Here is a 24,150-nt window from a genome sequence, read left to right as displayed (position 1 = left end):
TCTTTATTCCAGTATATGACAAAAGTAATAATCCTGGAAAAATCAAGAAGAAAACAAAACAGGAAAAAACTTAAATCCACTCGTAGTAACGAGGACAGACTGGAGACTCGACCATTGACTGCAGGTTGCTGCGGGAAGGCACCGACCGTAGCAGACTAAGACACCTGCTCACACGCAGCATCTGAAGGAGACAAAACACGACAGGGCGAGACAAGGACACAGCACAGCGAACATCATACAAGGATCCGACAAGGACAGAAGCGGAAAACAAGGGGAGAAATAGGGACTCTAATCAGAGGGCAAAATAGGGGACACGTGTAAAAAGAGTAAATGAGTGAGTTAGGAGAATGAGGAACAGCTGGGAGCAGGAACGGAACGATAGAGAGAAGAGAGAGAGGGAGGGGGAGAGAGAGGGATAGAAAAAGGGAACAAACCTAATAAGACCAGCAGGGGGAAACGAACAGAAGGGAAAGCACAAGGACAAGACAATATATGACAAACATGACAGTACCCCCCCACTCACCGAGCGCCTCCTGGCGCACTCGAGGAGGAATCCTGGTGGCAACGGAGGAAATCATCAATCAGCGAACGGTCCAGCACGTCCCGAGATGGAACCCAACTCCTCTCCTCAGGACCGTAACCCTCCCAATCCACTAAATACTGGTGACCACGTCCCCGAGAACGCATGTCCATGATCCTACGTACCTTGTAAATAGGTGCGCCCTCGACAAGGACGGGGGGGAAGACGAACGGGGCGCGAAGAAAGGGCTTGACACAGGAGACATGGAAGACAGGATGGACGCGACGAAGATGTCGCGGAAGAGGCAGTCGCACAGCGACAGGATTGATGACCTGGGAGACACGGAACGGACCAATGAACCGCGGAGTCAACTTACGAGAAGCTGTCGTAAGGGGAAGGTTACGAGTGGAAAGCCACACTCTCTGGCCGCGACAATACCTAGGACTCTTAATCCTACGTTTATTGGCGGCTCTCACAGTCTGCGCCCTGTAACGGCAAAGTGCAGACCTCACCCTCCTCCAGGTGCGCTCACAACGTTGGACAAACGCCTGAGCGGAGGGAACGCTGGACTCGGCGAGCTGGGACGAGAACAGAGGAGGCTGGTAACCCAGACTACTCTGAAACGGAGATAGCCCGGTAGCAGACGAAGGAAGCGAGTTGTGAGTGTATTCTGCCCAGGGGAGCTGTTCTGCCCAAGACGCAGGGTTTCTAAAAGAAAGGCTGCGTAATATGCGACCAATCGTCTGATTGGCCCTCTTTGCTTGACCGTTAGACTGGGGATGAAAACCGGAAGAGAGACTGACAGAAGCACCAATCAAACGACAGAACTCCCTCCAAAACTGTGACGTGAATTGCGGACCTCTGTCTGAAACGGCGTCTAACGGGAGGCCATGAATTCTGAACACATTCTCAATGATGATTTGTGCCGTCTCCTTAGCGGAAGGAAGCTTAGCGAGGGGAATGAAATGTGCCGCCTTAGAGAAGCTATCGACAACCGTAAGAATCACAGTCTTCCCCGCAGACGAAGGCAGACCGGTAATGAAGTCTAAGGCGATGTGAGACCATGGTCGAGAAGGAATGGGAAGCGGTCTGAGACGACCGGCAGGAGGAGAGTTACCTGACTTAGTCTGCGCGCAGTCCGAACAAGCAGCCACGAAACGGCGCGTGTCACGCTCCTGAGTAGGCCACCAAAACCGCTGGCGAATAGAAGCAAGTGTACCTCGAACGCCGGGATGGCCAGCTAACTTGGCAGAGTGAGCCCACTGAAGAACAGCCAGACGAGTGGAAACAGGAACGAAAAGAAGGTTACTAGGACAAGCGCGCGGCGACGCAGTGTGAGTGAGTGCTTGCTTAACCTGTCTCTCAATTCCCCAGACAGTCAACCCGACAACACGCCCATAAGGAAGAATCCCTCGGGATCGGTAGAAGCCACAGAAGAACTAAAGAGACGGGATAAGGCATCAGGCTTGGTGTTCTTATTACCCGGGCGATAAGAAATCACAAACTCGAAACGAGCGAAAAACAACGCCCAACGAGCTTGACGTGCATTAAGTCGTTTGGCAGAACGGATGTACTCAAGGTTCTTATGGTCAGTCCAAACGACAAAAGGAACGGTCGCCCCCTCCAACCACTGTCGCCATTCGCCTAGGGCTAAGCGGATGGCGAGCAGTTCGCGGTTACCCACATCATAGTTGCGTTCCGATGGCGACAGGCGATGAGAAAAATAAGTGCAAGGATGGACCTTATCGTCAGACTGGAAGCGCTGGGATAGAATGGCTTCCACGCCCACCTCTGAAGTGTCAACCTCGACAATGAATTGTTTAGTGACGTCAGGAGTAACGAGGATAGGAGCGGACGTAAAACGCTTCTTGAGGAGATCAAAAGCTCCCTGGGCGGAACCGGACCACTTAAAGCACGTCTTGACAGAAGTAAGACCTGTGAGAGGGGCAGCAACTTGACCGAAATTACAAATGAAACGCCGATAGAAATTAGCGAAACCTAGAAAGCGCTGCAACTCGACACGTGACCTTGGAACGGGCCAATCACTGACAGCCTGGACCTTAGCGGGATCCATCTGAATGCCTTCAGCGGAAATAACAGAACCGAGAAATGTGACAGAGGAGACATGAAAGGCGCACTTCTCAGCCTTCACATAGAGACAATTCTCTAAAAGGCGTTGGAGTACACGTCGAACGTGCTGAACATGAATCTCGAGTGACGGTGAAAAAATCAGGATATCGTCAAGGTAGACAAAAACAAAGATGTTCAGCATGTCTCTCAGTACATCATTAACTAATGCCTGAAAAACAGCTGGAGCATTAGCGAGACCAAACGGCAGAACCCGGTACTCAAAATGCCCTAACGGAGTGTTAAACGCCGTTTTCCACTCGTCCCCCTCTCTGATGCGCACGAGATGGTAAGCATTACGAAGGTCCAACTTAGTAAAGAACCTGGCTCCCTGCAGAATCTCGAAGGCTGACGACATAAGGGGAAGCGGATAACGATTCTTAACCGTTATGTCATTCAGCCCTCGATAATCACGCAGGGGCGCAGAGTACCGTCCTTCTTCTTAACAAAAAAAAACCCCGCTCCGGCAGGAGAGGAAGAAGGCACTACGGTGCCGGCGTCAAGAGAAACAGACAAATAATCCTCGAGAGCCTTACGTTCGGGAGCCGACAGAGAGTATAGTCTACCCCGAGGGGGAGTGGTCCCCGGAAGGAGATCAATACTACAATCATACGACCGGTGAGGAGGAAGGGAGTTGGCTCTGGACCGACTGAAGACCGTGCGCAGATCATGATATTCCTCCGGCACTCCTGTCAAATCACCAGGTTCCTCCTGAGAAGAGGGGACAGAAGAAACAGGAGGGATAGCAGACATTAAACACATGACAAGAAACGTTCCAGGATAGGATAGAATTACTAGACCAATTAATAGAAGGATTATGACATACTAGCCAGGGATGACCCAAAACAACAGGTGTAAAAGGTGAACGAAAAATCAAAAAGGAAATGGTCTCACTGTGGTTACCAGATACAGTGAGGGTTAAAGGTAGTGTCTCATATCTGATACTGGGGAGAAGACTACCATCTAAGGCGAACATGAGCGTGGGCTTCCCTAACTGTCTGAGAGGAATGTTATGTTTCCGAGCCCATGCTTCGTCCATAAAACAACCCTCAGCCCCAGAGTCTATCAAGGCACTGCATGAAGCAGCCAAACCAGTCCAGCGTAGATGGACCGACATGGTAGTACAGGATCTTGATGGAGAGACCTGAGTAGTAGCGCTCACCAGTAGCCCTCCGCTTACTGATGAGCTCTGGCTTTTACTGGACATGAATTGACAAAATGTCCAGCAGAACCGCAATAGAGGCAAAGGCGGTTGGTGATCCTCCGTTCCCTCTCCTTAGTCGAGATGCGAATACCTCCCAGCTGCATGGGCTCAGTCTCTGAGCCGGAGGGAGGAGATGGTTGCGATGCGGAGAGGGGGAACACCGTTAACACGAGCTCTCTTCCACGAGCTTGGTGACGAAGATCTACCCGTCGTTCTATGCGGATGGCGAGTGCAATCAAAGAGTCCACACTGGAAGGAACCTCCCGGGAGAGAATCTCATCCTTAACCTCAGCGTGGAGTCCCTCCAGAAAACGAGCGAGCAGCGCCGGCTCGTTCCAGTCACTAGAGGCAGCAAGAGTGCGAAACTCTATAGAGTAATCCGTTATGGATCGATCACCTTGACATAGGGAAGCCAAGGCCCTAGAAGCCTCCCTACCAAAAACTGAATGATCAAAAACCCGTATCATCTCCTCTTTAAAGTTCAGATAATTGTTAGAACACTCAGCCCTTGCCTCCCAGATAGCTGTGCCCCACTCTCGAGCCCGACCAGTAAGGAGTGAAATGACGTAAGCAATCCGAGCTCTCTCTCTTGAGTATGTGTTGGGTTGGAGAGAGAACACAATATCACACTGGGTGAGAAAGGACCGGCACTCAGTGGGCTGCCCAGAATAACATGGTGGGTTATTAACCCTAGGTTCCGGAGACTCGGAAGACCAGGAAGTAGCTGGTGGCACGAGACGAAGACTCTGAAACTGTCCTGAGAGGTCGGAAACCTGAGCGGCCAGGGTCTCAACGGCATGACGAGCAGCAGACAATTCCTGCTCGTGTCTGCCGAGCATAGCTCCCTGGATCTCGACGGCAGTGTTACGAGAATCCGTAGTCGCTGGGTCCATTCTTGGTCGGATCCTTCTGTTATGCTGGTGAATGAGGACCCAAAAGCGACTTAACGAAAACAGAGTCTTTATTCCAGTATATGACAAAAGTAATAATCCTGGAAAAATCAAGAAGAAAACAAAACAGGAAAAAACTTAAATCCACTCGTAGTAACGAGGACAGACTGGAGACTCGACCATTGACTGCAGGTTGCTGCGGGAAGGCACCGACCGTAGCAGACTAAGACACCTGCTCACACGCAGCATCTGAAGGAGACAAAACACGACAGGGCGAGACAAGGACACAGCACAGCGAACATCATACAAGGATCCGACAAGGACAGAAGCGGAAAACAAGGGGAGAAATAGGGACTCTAATCAGAGGGCAAAATAGGGGACACGTGTAAAAAGAGTAAATGAGTGAGTTAGGAGAATGAGGAACAGCTGGGAGCAGGAACGGAACGATAGAGAGAAGAGAGAGAGGGAGGGGGAGAGAGAGGGATAGAAAAAGGGAACAAACCTAATAAGACCAGCAGGGGGAAACGAACAGAAGGGAAAGCACAAGGACAAGACAATATATGACAAAACATGACAGGTTGTTCAAAATCCGGAGCAGCAAGTAGAGGGATATTACATAAGAGGGCTTTCGCAGACTCAAAAGCTATCTTACAATCAGGGGACCACACAAATTATCTAGCCGGACTGAGCAAATCGGTCAATGGAGCAACTACCACAGATAACTTTTTACAGAAACTACGGTAGTAGCCAACCATCCCTAAAAAGCGGCGTAGCTCTCGTCTGGTGGTAGGTGCGGGGAATGCAGTTATAGCCAAGACCTTGGCATCAACAGGGCGCACCTGTCCATGGCCGACCCCTTCCCGAGATAGGTAACAGTAGCCTTCCCAAACTCGCACTTTGCCAAGTTCAAGGTAAAAGTAGCCTTCCCAAACTCGCACTTTGCCAAGTTCAAGGTTAGAGAAGCAGCTGCCAAACATTCACATACTACCCTTAGAGAGTCAACATGATCTGACCAATCAGAGACGAATAAATTACTAGGTCATCAAGGTATACATTACGATTAGGAACGCCAGCTAATACAGAGTTAACCAGTCGTTGGAAAGTGGCGGGTGCATTTCACATTCCAAAAGCCATGACTGAGTACTGTGGGAAGTTGTCTGGGGTCACAAAGGCAGAAATCTCAGAAGCACGTGAAGTTAACGGAACCTGCCAGTAACCTTTTAAGAGGTCCAACTTAGTTACATACTTAGCAGCACCAATAGTGTCGATACAGTCGTCCAGTCTGGGTAACGGGAACGAATCTGGCATTGTGACAGAATTTACCTTTCGATAATCCATACATAACCTGGATGTACCATCAGGTTTAGGAACCAGAATGCAAGGAGAACTCCAAGGGCTTGAATTTGGCATAGCCAGGTCATTCTCCAACAAATATTTCACCTCATCCCTCAGGTGTTGCTTGTTGCTTGATAGGTGTAGCATTTCCAACATTACTGTCATGTTCCAACACATTTGTGCGAGTAGGAACGTCATTAAAGAGACATGGAAAACTGTGTACTAGTCTCACAATATCAGACCTGACTGGATAGACAGCAGCATTTCTGAGTTGGGCAATCTAACGCACTGCTGCGGAGTATTGTGCAACTCTAATCCATCTCCATCAACATCATCAATATGACAGTCCACTATCATCGCAGAAGAAGCAGAAGAGACAGCGGTACCCTCCTCTGTTTTTGAACTATCTAACTGTGTGATGGGTCGGGTGTGGCATGCTTTCAACATATTAATGTGGCACACACGGGATTGGCATAGTCTATCAGGACTTTGAAGCACATAGTCAGTTTCACTTATTTTCTTTTCAATTAAATAAGGACCCGAGAAACGAGCTGACAGTGAAGATCCTGGAACAGGTAATAACACCAGTCCTCGGTCACCTAGCTGTAGCGGACGAGAAACAGCCTCTTTATCATAGTGTCTTTTCATAATCCTCTGTGAGGAAGACAGAGCTTCCTTTGCAAGAGCACAGGCTTAGTGTAGGCGCTCACGAAAGCGACTGCATTGGTCCTCGCACTGTGTGTTCAGCCGGGCTGAAACCTAGGGACTCTTGCACAGTTTCACGAGCAGCAAACAAAACTAGAGGAACTCCCTCACCCCAATATTTCTCAGATTCCAAACAATATTTACTTAGCATAGACTTCAGTGTCTGATGCCAATATTCAAGCGAACCTTGAGACTCTGGGTGATAGGCACTTGACACACGGTGCGTAATTGATAAGGATTTTAACACCTGCTTGAAGAGCTTGGATAGGAAATTGGTACCTTGATCACTTTGTACCATATTAGGTAACCCGAATGTCGTGAAGAATTTTATTAAGGCTTTACTCACTACCGGGGCTGTAATCCTTCACAGAGGAATGGCCTCGGGGTATCTTGTTGCCATACACATAATCGTTAACAGAAACTGGTTACCCGATTTTGTCTTCGGTAACGGTCCAACACAAATCAAATCAAATAAAATTGTATTTGTCACATACACAAGGTTAACAGATGTTAATGCGAGTGTAGCGAAATGCTTGTGCTTCTAGTTCCAACAATGCAGTAATAACCAACAAGTAATCCAACTAACAATTCCAAAACTACCGTCTTATACACAGTGTAAGGGGATAAAGAATATGTACATAAAGATATATGAATGAGTGATGGTACAGAGCAGCATAGGCAAGATACAGTAGATGGTATCGAGTACAGTATATACATATGAGATGAGTATGTAAACAAAGTGGCATAGTTAAAGTGGCTAGTGATACATGTATTACATAAGGATGCAGTAGATCAGGGGTGTCAAAGTCAAATGGACGGAGGGCCAAATAAAAAATTTAGCTACAAGCCGAGGGCCGGACTGTTCGAATGTTCATTGAAAATTTTTTAAATGACGCATATAGTCTAGTGAACCTAATTGAACCTACTGAAAACCTAACAAATATATTCCAATATGATCAGATAAATAAAGCAATATTTTCTTATGGCTCTGTCAGTAATCTTTAATTTTCAACAGACACAAAAGACAAATTTCCTTTATATAAAAATCCCCATAACATGAACATTAAATGAAAGAAACCGGTATTCAAGGCACCATCAGTAGCCTATATTTTCTATTTTAGCAAAAGTGGGCTAAATTTACTTCAAAGAAAAAAACAATAATAGCAATTTTCTATCATCCACTCAACTGAAATATTTTTAAAATATAATTGGATTGAAATACAATAAAATAAAGTGCAAAAATCTATTAATCAAAAACAACACTTTGTTTAAGGAGAAGTAACATGCAGTGAAAACAAATATTAAACTTTAACTTTTAAACTTGAACTGAGTAAAAACTCTAAATATGTGATTGCACAGTAATGTTCACTTGTTTGAGGTTGAGGGTGATACTTGGTGGTGTCCCATCTTTTCCACAAGTTCATCAATGTTCGGGGTAAGGCTCTGAGCTGAGGAAATCCTCAGAATTGAGTGGAGGTGTTCAGCAGTAAGTCGACTTCTGTGTGATGTTTTGTTCAAGTTCATCAAAGAAAACAGTTGTTCACACAGGTATGTGCTGCCAAACATAGACAACGTTTGAGCAGCCTGGATGCGCAGCTGGGGCATTGTGTCGGGGAGGAAACGGGCGAACTCCGCAGCACCCACTGCCGCATATTTTGCCCTCAGTGCATCATTGCATTGGAGGTCAATCAACTCCATTTGGAGGTTTGGTGGTGAGCTTTCCACATCAACAGCAAATGGGTTACCGAGCAGTTCCAACCTGCTTTTTTGTGCTTCAAAGTCAGCAAATCGGCGTCGAAAGTCAGCGGCAAGCATACGTATTTTATCAGCCAACTGTGCGCTCGGGAACGCACTGGTAGAGAGCTTCTCTTTCATGGTCTGGCAGCTGGGAAAGTGGCTCAAATTTTCTTTCCGCATCTGCGTCTCCCACAGAGTCAGTTTGGTTTTAAATGCCTTCACTGTACTGTACATATCAGAGATGACACGATCCCGACCCTGCAGCTGCAAGTTCATTGCATTCAGATGACTCGTAATGTCACACAGAAAAGCCATTTCACACAGAAACATTTCGTCTCGGAGTTGTGTTGTGTCTTTCCCTTTGCTGTCCAAGAACAGACAAATCTCCTCACGAACCTCGAAACATCTTTGAAGCACCTTTCCCTGGCTTAGCCATCGCACCTCTGTGTGATAAGGCAAATCACCATGCTCCGTTTCTAACTCCGTCAGAAATGCCTTGAACTGGCGGTGATTCAAACCTTTGGCTCTGATAAAGTTAACTGTGCGCGTGATGATGCTCATTACATGCTCCATTTTCAAGGCTTTACCGCACAACGCTTCCTGGTGTATGATACAATGATAAGCTGTCAGCTCACCTGTCGCGTTTTCCTCTTGCATCTTTTCCCGTATCGTCCCCACCAGTCCGCTCCTGTGTCCACACATCGCAGGTGCTCCGTCGGTTGTCAAACCCACAAGTTTTTCCCAAGGCAGCTCCATCTCATTTACACATCTTGACACCTCTTCATACAAATCATGCCCCGTAGTTGTGCCATGCATAGGACGTAAAGCCAAAAACTCCTCTGTCACGCTTAGGCTGGAGTCCACTCCGCGGATGAAAATTGACAACTGGGCAATGTCAGAAATGTCGGTGCTCTCATCCACAGCCAAGGAATATGCAATGAAATCTTTTCCCTTTTTCACAAGCTGCTCTTTTAGATTGATGGACAACTGGTCTACTCTCTCGGCAATGGTGTTTCTGCTCAGACTCACATTTAAAAAGAGTTGCCTTTTTTCTGGGCAAACTTCGTCACAAACTTTAATCATGCAGTTTTTGATGAAATCCCCCTCCGTAAATGGCCGGGCTGATTTAGCGATCTCTTCTGCCAAAATAAAACTGGCCTTGACAGCAGCCTGGCCTTGTGATTTGGCTTTTTTGAACAGAGCCTGTCGAGATTTGAGGCCTCGTTTTAATTCCTCTGCCTTTTGTAGCCTTTGTTCCATGTCCATATTCTTGTTGTTGTCCGCGTGTTTCGTTTCATAATGTCGTCTCAGATTATACTCTTTCAGTACCGCCACACTTTCTCCACACAGAAGACACACAGGTTTTCCAGCTACCTCCGTGAACAAATACTCCGACTCCCACCTTGTTTGAAACCCCCGGTTCTCAGTGTCCACCTTCCGTTTTGCCATTTTTGATGGGTATCTGAAAGTTAATTTTACTGTGATGCTGACAACTGCTGTGCCAATAAATATTGAAATGAAGCAGCCTACTGCTCGGTGCGTCACCGTTGCATTGTGGGAAATGTAGTATTGGTGCGTGTAAAAGATCTGCGGGCTGCCGGCTTGCTGCGGTCTGCGGGCCGGTTCTAATAATAAATCAAGATCATCCCAGGGGCCGTAAAAAACCTTCTCGCGGGCCGGATGTGGCCCGCGGGCCTTGACTCTGACATATGTGCAGTAGATGATATAGAGTACAGTATATACGTATGCATATGAGATGAATAATGTAGGGTATGTATAACATTATATTAGGTAGCATTGTTTAAAGTGGCTAGTGATATATTTTACATCATTTCCCATCAATTCCCATTATTAAAGTGGCTGGAGTTGAGTCAGTGTCAGTGTGTTGGCAGCAGCAACTCAATGTTAGTGGTGGCTGTTTAACAGTCTGATGGCCTTGAGATAGAAGCTGTTTTTCAGTCTCTCGGTCCCAGCTTTGATGCACCTGTACTGACCTCGCCTTCTGGATGATAGCGGGGTGAACAGGCAGTGGCTCGGTTGGTTGTTGTCCTTGATGATCTTTATGGCCTTCCTGTAACATCGGGTGGTGTAGGTGTCCTGGAGGGCAGGTAGTTTGCCCCCGGAGATGCGTTGTGCAGACCTCACTACCCTCTGGAGAGCCTTACGGTTGTGGGCGGAGCAGTTGCCATACCAGGCGGTGATACATCCCGACAGGATGCTCTCGATTGTGCATCTGTAGAAGTTTGTGAGTGCTTTTGGTGACAAGCCGAATTTCTTCAGCCTCCTGGGGTTGAAGAGGCGCTGCTGTCGACGATGCTGTCTGTGTGAGTGGACCAATTGTGAGTGGACCAATTCAGTTTATCTGTGATGTGTATGCCGAGGAACTTAAAACTTACTACCCTCTCCACTACTGTTCCATCGATGTGGATAGGGTGGTGTTCCCTCTGCTGTTTCCTGAAGTCCACAATCATCTCCTTAGTTTTGTTGACGTTGAGTCAACAAACTTGATGATTGAGTTGGAGGCATGTGTGGCCACGCAGTCGTGGGTGAACAGGGAGTACAGGAGAGGGCTCAGAACTCACCTCGGCTGCAGTCCACATGTTTTCGTTGCAGGCTGTGTCAGTGGCACTGTATTGTCCTCAAAGCGGGCAAAAAAAGTTATTTAGTCTGCCTGGGAGCAAGACATCCTGGTCCGTGACTGGGATGGTTTTCTTCTTGTAGTCCGTGATTGACTGTAGACCCTGCCACATACCTCTTGTGTCTGAGCCGTTGAATTGAGATTCTACTTGGTCGGCCCAGCGTTGGACAGACCTCAGCGTGGGAGCTTCTTGTTTTAGTTTCTGTCTGTAGGCAGAGAGTCGTGGTCAGCTTTTCCGAAAGGAGGGCGGGGCAGGGCCTTATATGCGTCGCGGAAGTTAGAGTAACAATGATCCAAGGTTTTTCCAGCCCTGGTTTCGCAATCGATATGCTGATAAAATTTAGGGAGTCTTGTTTTCAGATTAGCCTTGTTAAAATCCCCAGCTACAATGAATGCAGCCTCCGGATAAATGGATTCCAGTTTGCAAAGAGTCAAATAAAGTTCGTTCAGAGCCATCAATGTGTCTGCTTGGGGGGGAATATATACGGCTGTGATTATAATCGAAGACAATTCTCTTGGTAGATAATGCGGTCGACATTTGATTGTGAGGAATTCTAAATCAGGTGAACAGAAGGATTTGAGTTCCTGTATGTTTCTTTGATCACACCACGTCTCGTTAGCCATAAGGCATACGCCCACGCCCCTCTTCTTACCAGAAAGATGTTTGTTTCTGTCGGCGTGATGCGTGGAGAAACCCGCTGGCTGCACCGCCTCCGATAGCGTCTCTCCAGTGAGCCATGTTTCCGTGAAGCAAAGAACGTTACAGTCTCTGATGTCCCTCTGGAATGCTACCCTTGCTCGGATTTCATCAACCTTGTCGTCAAGAGACTGGACATTGGCGAGAAGAATGCTAGGGAGTGGTGCATGATGTGCCCGTCTCCGGAGTCTGACCAGAAGACCGCCTCGTTTCCCTCTTTTACGGAGTCATTATTTTTGTGGGTCGCCGGCTGGGATCCATTCCGTTGTCCTGGTTGAAAGCAGAACACAGGATCCGCGTCGCGAAAATCATATTCTTGGTCGTACTGATGGTGAGTTGACGCTGATGTTATATTCAGTAGTTCTTCTCGACTGTATGTAATGAAACCTAAGATGACCTGGGGTACTAATGTAAGAAACAACACGTAAAAAAAAAACTGCATAGTTTCCTCGGAACGTGAAGTGAGGCGGCCATCTCTGTCGGCGCCGGAAGTAACCACATGTTCGAATGGTTCACCTATGACAGGTATTTGACAAAGAAGAGCAGGAGGAAAAAACTGATTTGGTTTTACTGTTATCTGACATGTGAGGCATGTTCTACAGAACTGAGCCACATCTTGTTTTAAACCCGGCCAAAAGAAATGTCAAAGGATCCGATCATAAGTTTTTGTGATTCCTAAATGACAAGACCACTGGTGATCATGAGCAAGGGATAACACATTTTGTCGAAAGGCTGTAGGAATCACTATTTGGTAAACAGCATTCCAATCTCCACCCGCGTCAACATGAGATTTCCATTTACGCATGAGGAGATTACCATCAATGAAGTAAGCCACGTTCTTCTTCTTTACATCTTCCAATGAGACAACACTAGAAAACATTTAGCAAGCTTGTGGTCAACCTTTTGGTTAGCAATCAGCTGCTCACGAGTGACTGGTAACTGTATTGCATCAGCAATAAGTTCAACATTCTTTGATTCTTTCCTGGGCTGTTTGTCAGAGGTGATCAGCTTCCCAGAGGTATCACACAATCCATCCTCTTGATCAACCTCTTTGAACAGAACTGGGTTAGACAAATCTATCACGTCACCCTCTTGTCGTGCCTGAGCACGAGTGACAGCACAAGCGGGGAACACATGTGGATAACTCTGTGCCAGCTCATTACAAAGAGAGTGGTTACTTTTATCCAATACTTCCAATACGGGTACTACCTTTCCTCCGGCAATATCATTACCATTATATAGGTCACACCTTTCACTGGCAACATAGGACGTAACCCCACATAGGACGTAACCCCATTCACTGATTAACTCAGAGTGTACTTTCAAAAAGTGCAATGGCACTGGGACAAAACACATTTCAATACCCTGCACTAACACACTGGAACCACAGTATGTATTGTTGGATAAGGGCAACATATCAGACAATATAAACGACTGCGCCGCACCAGTATCTCTAAGGATTTTAACCGGACGCTGCGACGCTTCGTCATTCGTCACGGACACAAACCCCTCGAAAATGAATGCTTCATAACTGCGGTCGGGGACTGGGTCTTTCAAACTACAGTTACCCTGAGGCACCTGTTTCATTTCAGACCTCACAACCACAGTACGTATTAGACCAACACCTGTTGGCGGCTTATCATGAAGAGGCATCCCTTGTTTGCCTTTTAGCAAGAAGCAATCATGAATCATATGTCCCACTTTATGACAATAGAAACATGCACGCTCATTTTTCTGGCGTTCTTGATATACAACTGGCCGACTAGGGCTAAAAGTAGGCAACTCAGTGGCTCTTCTCTCAGTATGAGCCGAAAACACACTCTTGTGCGTCAACACAAACTCTTCTGCCAACACAGATGCTTTCTGTTCGTTTAGGTAAACTACAATGCGTTCGAGTAAGCAATTTGTAAACTCTTCCAACAAGATTAACTCCCGGAGAGAGTTGAAATCAGTTACCTTACTAGCAGCATGCCATTTATCAAACAGATTTCCCTTGTCTCTAGCAAATTCCACATAAGTCTTACTAGAAGACTTTCAATGAGACCTAAATCTCTGTCGGTATGCCTCAGGCACAAGCTCATAGGCGCGAAGAACAGTAGCTTTGACCACTTCATAATTCAAACTGTCCTCCAGAGGTAGCGCTGACAAAACCTCTTGGGCTTTACCAGTTAATTTACACTAAAGCAATAGGCATCATATGTCTCCAGGCCATTTCAATGCAACAGCTATACGTTCAAATACACAAAAATAAGAGTCAACCTCCGATTCTCTGAACAAAGGTACCAAGGCAATCTGCCTACTAATGTCAAACATGTTTGAGGACACAGCTGGTGAGGAGGACTCACTAACAGTCACAGCAGGACCGGAGGCTAGCCTCGCTGTCTCTGCTTCCAGCTCCATCTGGCGCATTTTGAACTCCATACGAAACTCTAGCGGCTCTGGACAGACGGGAGACTCTAGCGGCTCTGGACAGACGGGAGTCTCTAGCGGCTCTGGACAGACGGGAGACTCTAGCGGCTCTGGACAGACGGGAGACTCTGGCGGCTCTGGACAGACGGGAGACTCTGGCGGCTCTGGACAGACGGGAGACTCTGGCGGCTCTGGACAGACGGGAGACTCTGGCGGCTCTGGACAGACGGGAGAATCTGGCGGCCCGGAGGGCTGGTGTGTGGAGGTGGCACTGGATAGACCGGACCGTGAAGGCGTACTGGAGATCTTGAGAGCAGGGCTGGCACCAACCGCCCTGGCTGGATCTTCACCCTAGCCCAGCAGATGTGGGGAGCTGGGATGTAGCGTACCGGGCTAAGCACGCGTACTGGGGACACCGTGCGTTCCACCGCATAACACGGTGCCTGACCAGTACCACGCCCGCCACGGCTAGCACTGTAGAGCTGAGCTGGCACAGGACATGCAAGGCTAGGGAGGTGCACAGGAGGCCTGGTGCGGGAGGCTGGCACAATCTTCACCAGACGACTAGCACGCAGGACGAGTATGGAGAGCTGACCCAGGTGCCATCAAATCCCGACACGCTCTATCGGGCGAATTCCGTGCCTCATGCACCAACACAGCAACTCCCTCATAACTCTCTCCTCCAATTTCCCCATTAACTCCTTCATGGTCCCTGCTTCGCTCACCTCCAACACCGGCTCTGGTTCTGGTTTCCTCCTTGGCTCCTTACAATAAACAGGGGGAGTTGGCTCAGGTCTGACTCCTGACTCTGCCACACTCTCCCAGTGCCCCCCCCAATAAATTTTTGGTGCTGACTCTCGCGCCAACGTGCTGACTCCAAAAAACAGCGCCTCTCTCCGCTTTGGCTGCCTCCAGCTCTGCTTTTGGGCGGCTCCTGCTGCCGCTGCCTGTCACCACACCCCTTGGTCCTGTTTGGTGGGTGATTCTGTTACAGTTTTCTTCCTGGGAAGGAGAGGAGGACCAAAATGCAGTGTGGTTATGGTCTTTAATAAAATTGATAACGTGAACAATATACATATACAAAATAAGAAAATGTGAAAAAACCGAAACAGTCCTAACTGGTGCAAAACACAGAGACAGGAAACAATCACCCACCAAATACCCAAAGAATATGGCTGCCTAAATATGGTTCCCAATCAGAGACAACGATAAACACCTGCCTCTGATTGAGAACCACTCTAGGCAACCATAGACTTACCTAGAATACTATACTGAACACAACCCCATCAATCTACAAAACCCCTCGACAAGACAAACACATAATCACCCATGTCACACCCTGGCCTAACCACAATAATAAAGAAAACACAAAATACTAAGGCCAGGGCGTGACACTAGTATTTTTTAACAAAGTTTACCTAAACACTCTGTATGCCCATGGGCGACTTGTCTTGGTTCCCCCTTTTCCCACCATCAAACAAACACTCAAACACCATAACCAAAAACAATACTCACAGGTGAGGACAAAGTGAACAAAAGATAGGTCAATACATAAAGAGCAAGAGATAGAGAGACATAGTAGGATAGAGTGAAACAGAGATCTACAGAGAGATTGAGCTCCAGAGCAAACAATAGAACTACCCATCCCGGATCCAGGAGAATTGTCATCAATTGACACTAACTAACATAACGCAACGGACAAAAAATCTTTCTAGAAAATATTCATATTCATGAAATCACAAGTGAAATATATTCAAACACAGCTTAGCCTTTTGTTAATCACCCTGTCATCTCAGATTTTGGAAATATGCTTTACAGCCAATGCAAGACAAGCATTTGTGTAAGTTTATCGATAGCCTAGCATAGCATTATGCCTAGCTAGCAGCAGGCAATCTGGTCATGAAAATCAGAAAAGCAATCAAATTAAAGCGTTTACCTTTGATGAGTTTCGGATGTTTTCACTCACGAGACTCCCAGTTAGATAGCAAATGTTCCTTTTTTCCAGATTTTTTATTTTTTTTTAGCCAAAAATAGCTCCGTTAGTTATTCACGTTTGGCAAACGTTGTTTATAATCAATCCTCAAGGTGTTTTTCAAATATCTATTCGATAATATATATCAACCGTGACAGAGCTTTTATTCAGTAAGACCGGGTGGAAAATGGCTACCTCTGTCTTTTGCGGTAGAAATACACAAAGAGCCATCAGGTGGACACTGACGCAATGTTGTTGTACACGCTCATTTTTCAAAATAAAAGCCTGAAACTGTTTTGTGATACTAGACACATTAAGGAAGCCATAGAAAGAGGAATCTCGTTGATATCCCAGTCACTGCTCAATAGGGAAGCATAGGAAGGGTCTCTTATTTAGAAACCGCTGCATTCCTGATTGGATTTTTCTCATTCCTTTTTCTGCAATATCAGTTCTGTTAAACTCACAGACAATATCTTTACAGTTTTGGAAACTTTAGAGTGTTTTCTATCCTAAGCTGTCAATTATATGCATATTCTATTTTCTGGCCCTGAAAAATAGTCTGTTTATTTTGGGAACGTTATTTAAAAATAAAATAAAAAGGATCCCGAGATTCAACAGGTTAAACTAAGGGAAAGGAATTGTGATTGGGTAGGAAACAGGAGAAGGTGTGTCTTCTGATTGATGATTGATTGGTGACTGATTGGGGAGTGATGATTTTCACCTGTGAGGGGAGAAGGAGAGAAAAGAAAACAGGATACACACACACACACGATACCTGTATCCGTAACAGCTGCCTTCATTGCTAAAATCCTGTGCCAACCTCTAGTGCAGCGGTTACCAAACTAGGGGTCACCTGAAATTAAAATGGGGTCGCAAGAGAACTTCCAAAATCCTGAAAAAATTTAATACAGTGCATTCGGAAAGTCTTCAGACCCCTTCCCTTTTTCCAAATTCTGTTACAGAACCTCCTTAAAACTCTTTTGGGATAGGAGGCAGCATTTTCACTTTTGGATGATTAGCGTGCCCAGAGTGAACTGCCTCCTACTCTGTCCCAGATGCTAATATATGCATAATATTATTAGTATTGGATAGAAAACACTCTGAAAATTCTAAAACTGTTTGAATGATGTCTGTGAGTATAGCAGAACTCATATGGCTGGCGAAAACCTGAGAAAAATCCAACCAGGAAGTGGGAAATCTGACGTTTGTAGTTTTTCAAAGCTTGGCCTACCGAGTACATAGTGTCTATGGAGTCAAGTTGCACTTCCTACGGCTTCCACTAGATGTCAAGCGTCTTTAGAAATTTGTTTCAGGCTTCTGCTATTAAACAAATGTTGTTTCTACTGACAATTGAGATGTACAAACTATGGCATAAGGGGACAACAAGCAGATTAGAGGCAATCCATAATTTCGATAAAGACATTAATGAGAGAGACGACAGACATAGTCTATATAACTATTTGTTCAGCACTTTTGAAATGTACAGCGACAGAATTCAGAACATGGGACATTCTTACATATAAACAGACAATGAAAGCCCTTACAATATTCAATGATTACATTTCTCTCAAGCACACACCGGCCATGAACGATGTGTTTACAATACCGCATTGCTAAAAATAGACCAATTTATTTGGGTGTAGCTCATGGGCTACTAACAGCTTACTACACAACATATATGTGGTATTACTTTAGCTACAGTGTGCTATATAACACCGAGACGTTTTATCTATAATTTCTCTTCATTTGACAAGGATTAAAAATAATTTGATTGTCGACTTGATTCATGGTGATGACTGCTAGCTTCCTAGCTAAGATTTTGAAAGTAAGATGTTGGCATGAGCAGTCCAATCAAAGCTTCTGTAGATATGTGATTTGATGTCATTCTGTGGCCAATGACATTGAGCCTTCTTGGATTAACACTTCTAATATAACTCTATGGAAGAACCCAAAGGCTAACATTTTAGAACTCTACCATAGAATTGGGGATGACGTACTGTCTCAAATGCTCTGTATTTTCTGCTGGCTAGCCCCACCACAACAGAAAGCATTAGGCTAGGCTGAAACACCTACATTTTGGAGCTGCCTAACTCAAGAATGCAAAAAAGAGGCCATGTTTGTATGTGGCTTTATTAACTCAATTACATATATTTTTTACATTGTTTTCAAACTGATATGTGACACGTATTTTACCTAAAGGTGGGGGGCTCTAAACAGGTGCCTGTATAAGGTCCCACAGTTAATGCATGTCAGAGCAAAGCCACCAAGCCATGAAGTTGAAGGAATTGCCGTAGAGCTCCGAGACAGGATTGAGTAGAGCCAAAGATCTGGGGAAGAGTACAAAAACATTTCTGCAGCATTGATGGTCCCCAAGAACACAGTGGCCTCCATCAACCTTAACCTCTTAAGACTCTAGGGGCAGTATTTCATTTTTGGATAAAAAGACGTGCCCGTTTTTAGCGCAATATTTTGTCACGAAAAGATGCTCGACTATGCTTGCAATCAATAGTTTTGGAAAGAAGACACTCTGACGTTTCCAGAACTGCAAAGATTTTCACTGTGAGTGCCATAGAACAAAAGCTACAGGCAAAACCAAGATGTTTGAGCAACCAAGAAATCAACAGGATTTCTGACGGTACGTTTTCCATGATCGCCTTATATGGCTGTGAATGCGACAGGAATGAACGGACACTTTCTAGCGTTTCCCCAAGGTGTCTGCAGCATTGTGACGTATTTGTAGGCATATCATTTAAAAAAAAATATATATATTTCACCTTTATTTAACCAGGTAGGCAAGTTGAGAACAAGTTCTCATTTACAATTGCGACCTGGCCAAGATAAAGCAAAGCAGTTCGACAGATACAACGACACAGAGTTACACATGGAGTAAAACAAACATACAGTCAATAATACAGTATAAACAAGTCTATATACAATGTGAGCAAATGAGGTGAGAAGGGAGGTAAAGGCAAAAAAGGCCATGGTGGCAAAGTAAATACAATATAGCAAGTAAAACACTGGAATGGTAGTTTTGCAATGGAAGAATGTGCAAAGTAGACATAAAAATAATGGGGTGCAAAGGAGCAAAATAAATAAATAAATTAAATACAGTTGGGAAAGAGGTAGTTGTTTGGGCTAAATTATAGGTGGGCTATGTACAGGTGCAGTAATCTGTAAGATGCTCTGACAGTTGGTGCTTAAAGCTAGTGAGGGAGATAAGTGTTTCCAGTTTCAGAGATTTTTGCAGTTTGTTCCAGTCACTGGCAGCAGAGAACTGGAAGGAGAGGCGGCCAAAGAAAGAATTGGTTTTGGGGGTGACCAGAGAGATATACCTGCTGGAGCGTGTGCTACACGTGGGAGATGCTATGGTGACCAGCGAGCTGAGATAAGGGGGGACTTTACCTAGCAGGGTCTTGTAGATGACATGGAGCCAGTGGGTTTGGCGACGAGTATGAAGCGAGGGCCAGCCAACGAGAGCGTACAGGTCGCAATGGTGGGTAGTATATGGGGCTTTGGTGACAAAACGGATTGCACTGTGATAGACTGCATCCAATTTATTGAGTAGGGTATTGGAGGCTATTTTGTAAATGACATCGCCAAAGTCGAGGATTGGTAGGATGGTCAGTTTTACAAGGGTATGTTTGGCAGCATGAGTGAAGGATGCTTTGTTGCAAAATAGGAAGCCAATTCTAGATTTAACTTTGGATTGGAGATGTTTGATATGGGTCTGGAAGGAGAGTTTACAGTCTAACCAGACACCTAAGTATTTGTAGTTGTCCACGTATTCTAAGTCAGAGCCGTCCAGAGTAGTGATGTTGGACAGGCGGGTACGTGCAGGTAGCGATCGGTTGAAGAGCATGGATTTAGTTTTACTTGTATTTAAGAGCAATTGGAGGCCACGGGAGGAGAGTTGTATGGCATTCTTCCGGGTTGGAGCGAGAGGTCGCATCGGCACTTCGCTCCCGCAGGTAGTATAACTTTTTCATTACATTACATTTCATTACATTTCATTATATTTCATTATAGCACAACGGTTTGATTTGTCTAATCTTAGCAATTTCTTCTCAGCTAGCTACATAGCCGTCTTTGTGTCAAAGATAATTGCGTAATTATCGTATTTCGCCGTCCTAACGTAGTCTTCACTAGCCAGCTAGCTAACGTCCACTGATTAGCTGCACTGGAGAAACTATTACACTCAACTGAACGACTTGATTAGTGTAGTGTTAGCTAGCTACATAGCTGTCTTTGCTGTCTTCGTATCTTCGTATCCAAGATAATTGTGTTGTTTAGGTTTAGAGTGTGTAGTCTTAGAGTGATTATCTTAATTTACCGAGGTTAGCTAGCCAGCTATTTGTCGTCCTTAACGTAGGAGACTCTGCTAGCTAGCCAACGTCTTCTGAATAGGTCTCCGGTAGCCTCTGGAACTGCCAATCTGCGGTCAACAAGGCAGAGTTCATCTCAGCCTATGCCTCCCTCCAGTCCCTCGACTTCTTGGCACTGACGGAAACATGGATCACCACTGACAACACTGCTACTCCTACTGCTCTCTCTTCGTCCGCCCACGTGTTCTCGCACACCCCGAGAGCTTCTGGTCAGCGGGGTAGTGGCACCGGGATCCTCATCTCTCCCAAGTGGTCATTCTCTCTTTCTCCCCTTACCCATCTGTCTATCACCTCCTTTGAATTCCATGCTGTCACAGTTACCAGCCCTTTCAAGCTTAACATCCTTATCATTTATCGCCCTCCAGGTTCCCTCGGAGAGTTCATCAATGAGCTTGATGCCTTGATAAGCTCCTTTCCTGAGGACGGCTCAGCTCTCACAGTTCTGGGCAACTTTAACCTCCCCACATCTACCTTTGACTCATTCCTCTCTGCCTCCTTCTTTCCACTCCTCTCCTCTTTTGACCTCACCCTCTCACCTTCCCCCCCTACTCACAAGGCAGGCAATACGCTCGACCTCATCTTTACTAGATGCTGTTCTTCCACTAACCTGATTACAACTCCCCTCCAAGTCTCCGACCACTACCTTGTATCCTTTTCCCTCTCACTCTCATCCAACACCTCCCACACTGCCCCTACTCGGATGGTATCGCGCCGTCCCAACCTTCGCTCTCTCTCCCCCGCTACTCTCTCCTCTTCCATCCTATCATCTCTTCCCTCCGCTCAAACCTTCTCCAACCTATCTCCTGATTCTGCCTCCTCAACCCTCCTCTCCTCCCTCTCTGCATCCTTTGACTCTCTATGTCCCCTATACTCCAGGCCGGCTCGGTCCTCCCCTCCCGCTCCGTGGCTCGATGACTCATTGCGAGCTCACAGAACAGGGCTCCGGGCAGCCGAGCGGAAATGAAGGAAAACTCGCCTCCCTGCGGACCTGGCATCCTTTCACTCCCTCCTCTCTACATTTTTCTCCTCTGTCTCTGCTGCTAAAGCCACTTTCTACCACGCTAAATTCCAAGCATCTGCCTCTAACCCTAGGAAGCTCTTTGCCACCTTCTCCTCCCTCCTGAATCCCCCCCCTCCTCCCTCTCTGCAGATGACTTCATCAACCATTTTGAAAAGAAGGTTGACGACATCCGATCCTCGTTTGCTAAGTCAAACGACAACGACGGTTCTGCTCACACTGCCCTACCCTGTGCTCTGACCTCTTTCTCCCTCTCTCTCCAGATGAAATCTCGCGTCTTGTGACGGCCGGCCGCCCAGCAACCTGCCCGCTTGACCCTATCCCCTCCTCTCTTCTGCAGACCATTTCCGGAGACCTTCTCCCTTACCTCACCTCGCTCATCAACTCATCCCTGACCGCTGGCTACGTCCCTTCCGTCTTCAAGAGAGCGAGAGTTGCACCCCTTCTGAAAAAGCCTACACTCGATCCCTCCGATGTCAACAATTACAGACCAGTATCCCTTCTTTCTTTTCTCTCCAAAACTCTTGAACGTGCCGTCCTTGGCCAGCTCTCCCGCTATCTCTCTCTGAATGACCTTCTTGATCCAAATCAGTCAGGTTTCAAGACTAGTCATTCAACTGAGACTGCTCTCCTCTGTATCACGGAGGCGCTCCGCACTGCTAAAGCTAACTCTCTCTCCTCTGCTCTCATCCTTCTAGATCTATCGGCTGCCTTCGATACTGTGAACCATCAGATCCTCCTCTCCACCCTCTCCGAGTTGGGCATCTCCGGCGCGGCCCACGCTTGGATTGCGTCCTACCTGACAGGTCGCTCCTACCAGGTGGCGTGGCGAGAATCTGTCTCCTCACCACGCGCTCTCACCACTGGTGTCCCCCAGGGCTCTTGTCATGTTTTGTCTTAGATTGTCTTGTCATTTTGCTTTTCCTTCTGTTCGTTTTCCCCCCTGCTGGTCTTTTTAGGTTCGTTCCCCTTTTTCTCTCTCCCTTCCTCTCTCTCTTCTCTCTATCGTTCCGTTCCTGCTCCCAGCTGTTCCTATTCCCCTAATCAATCATTTAGTCTTCCCACACCTGTTCCCTATCTTTTTCCCTGATTAGAGTCCCTATTTCTCCCCTTGTTTTCCGTTCCTGCCCTGTCGGATCCTTGTCTATTGTTCACCGTGCTGTGTCTTTGTATCGCCCTGTCGTGTCGTGTTTCCCTCAGATGCTGCGTGGTGAGCAGGTGTCTGAGTCTGCTACGTTCAAGTGCCTTCCCGAGGCAACCTGCAGTTCATGATCGAGTCTCCAGTCTGTTCTCGTCATTACGAGTGGAATTATGCTTTATGATTGTAGATTTACTTTACTGGATTAAAGACTCTGTTTTCGCCAAGTTGCTTTTGGGTCCTCATTCACCTGCATAACAGAATGATCCGACCAAGAATGGACCCAGCGACTATGGATTCTCTCTACTCTACTCTCGAGTTCCAGGGAGCGATGCTCGGCAGACACGAGCAGGAATTGTCTGCTGCTCGGCATGCCGTTGAGACCCTGGCCGCTCAGGTCTCCGACCTCTCAGGACAGTATCAGAATCTTCGTCTCGTGCCACCAGCTACTTCCGGGTCTTCCGAGCCTCCGGAACCTAGGGTTAATAACCCACCATGTTATTCTGGGCAGCCCACTGAGTGCCGCTCCTTTCTCACCCAGTGTGATATAGTGTTCTCTCTCCAACCCAACACATACTCAAGAGAGAGAGCTCGGATTGCCTACGTCATATCACTCCTTACTGGTCGGGCTCGGCAGTGGGGCACAGCTATCTGGGAGGCAAGCGCTGAGTGTACTAACAATTATCTGAACTTTAAAGAGGAGATGATAAGGGTTTTTGATCGTTCAGTTTTTGGGAAAGAAGCTTCCTGGTCCCTGTCTTCCCTATGTCAAGGTAATCGATCCATAACGGATTACTCTATAGAGTTTCGCACTCTTGCTGCCTCCAGTAACTGGAACGAGCAGGCGTTACTCGCTCGTTTTCTGGAGGGACTCCACGCTAAGGTTAAGGATGAGATTCTCTCTCGGGAGGTTCCATCCAGCGTGGATTCTTTGATTGAACTCGCTATTCGCATTGAACGACGGGTAGATCTTCGTCACCGAGCTCATAGAAGAGAGCTCGCGTTAACTGTGTCTCCCTCTCTCCGACACTACCATCTTTCCCCACTGACTCAGGTGTTGAGCCCATGCAGCTGGGGGGTATTCGCATTTCGACTAAGGAGAGGGAATGGAGAATCACCAACCGCCTCTGTCTCTATTGCGTTTCCGCTGGTCATTTTGTCATTTCATGTCCAGTTAAAGGCCAGAGCTCATCAGTAAGCGGAGGGCGACTGATAAGCGCTACTAGACGGTCCTCTCCGTCAAGTACCTGTACTACCTTACCGGTCCATCTACGCTGGACCGGATCGGCAGCTTCCTGCAGTGCATTAATAGACTCTGGGGCGGAGGGCTGTTTTATGGACGAAGCCTGGGCTCGGGAACATGACATTCCTCTCAGAC

This window comes from Oncorhynchus gorbuscha, linkage group LG02, assembly GCF_021184085.1.
Source record: "Oncorhynchus gorbuscha isolate QuinsamMale2020 ecotype Even-year linkage group LG02, OgorEven_v1.0, whole genome shotgun sequence".
Taxonomy (NCBI): Eukaryota; Metazoa; Chordata; class Actinopteri; order Salmoniformes; family Salmonidae; genus Oncorhynchus; species Oncorhynchus gorbuscha.
The sequence above is the reverse complement of the archived record's forward strand: the minus strand, read 5'-3'. Positions refer to the sequence as shown.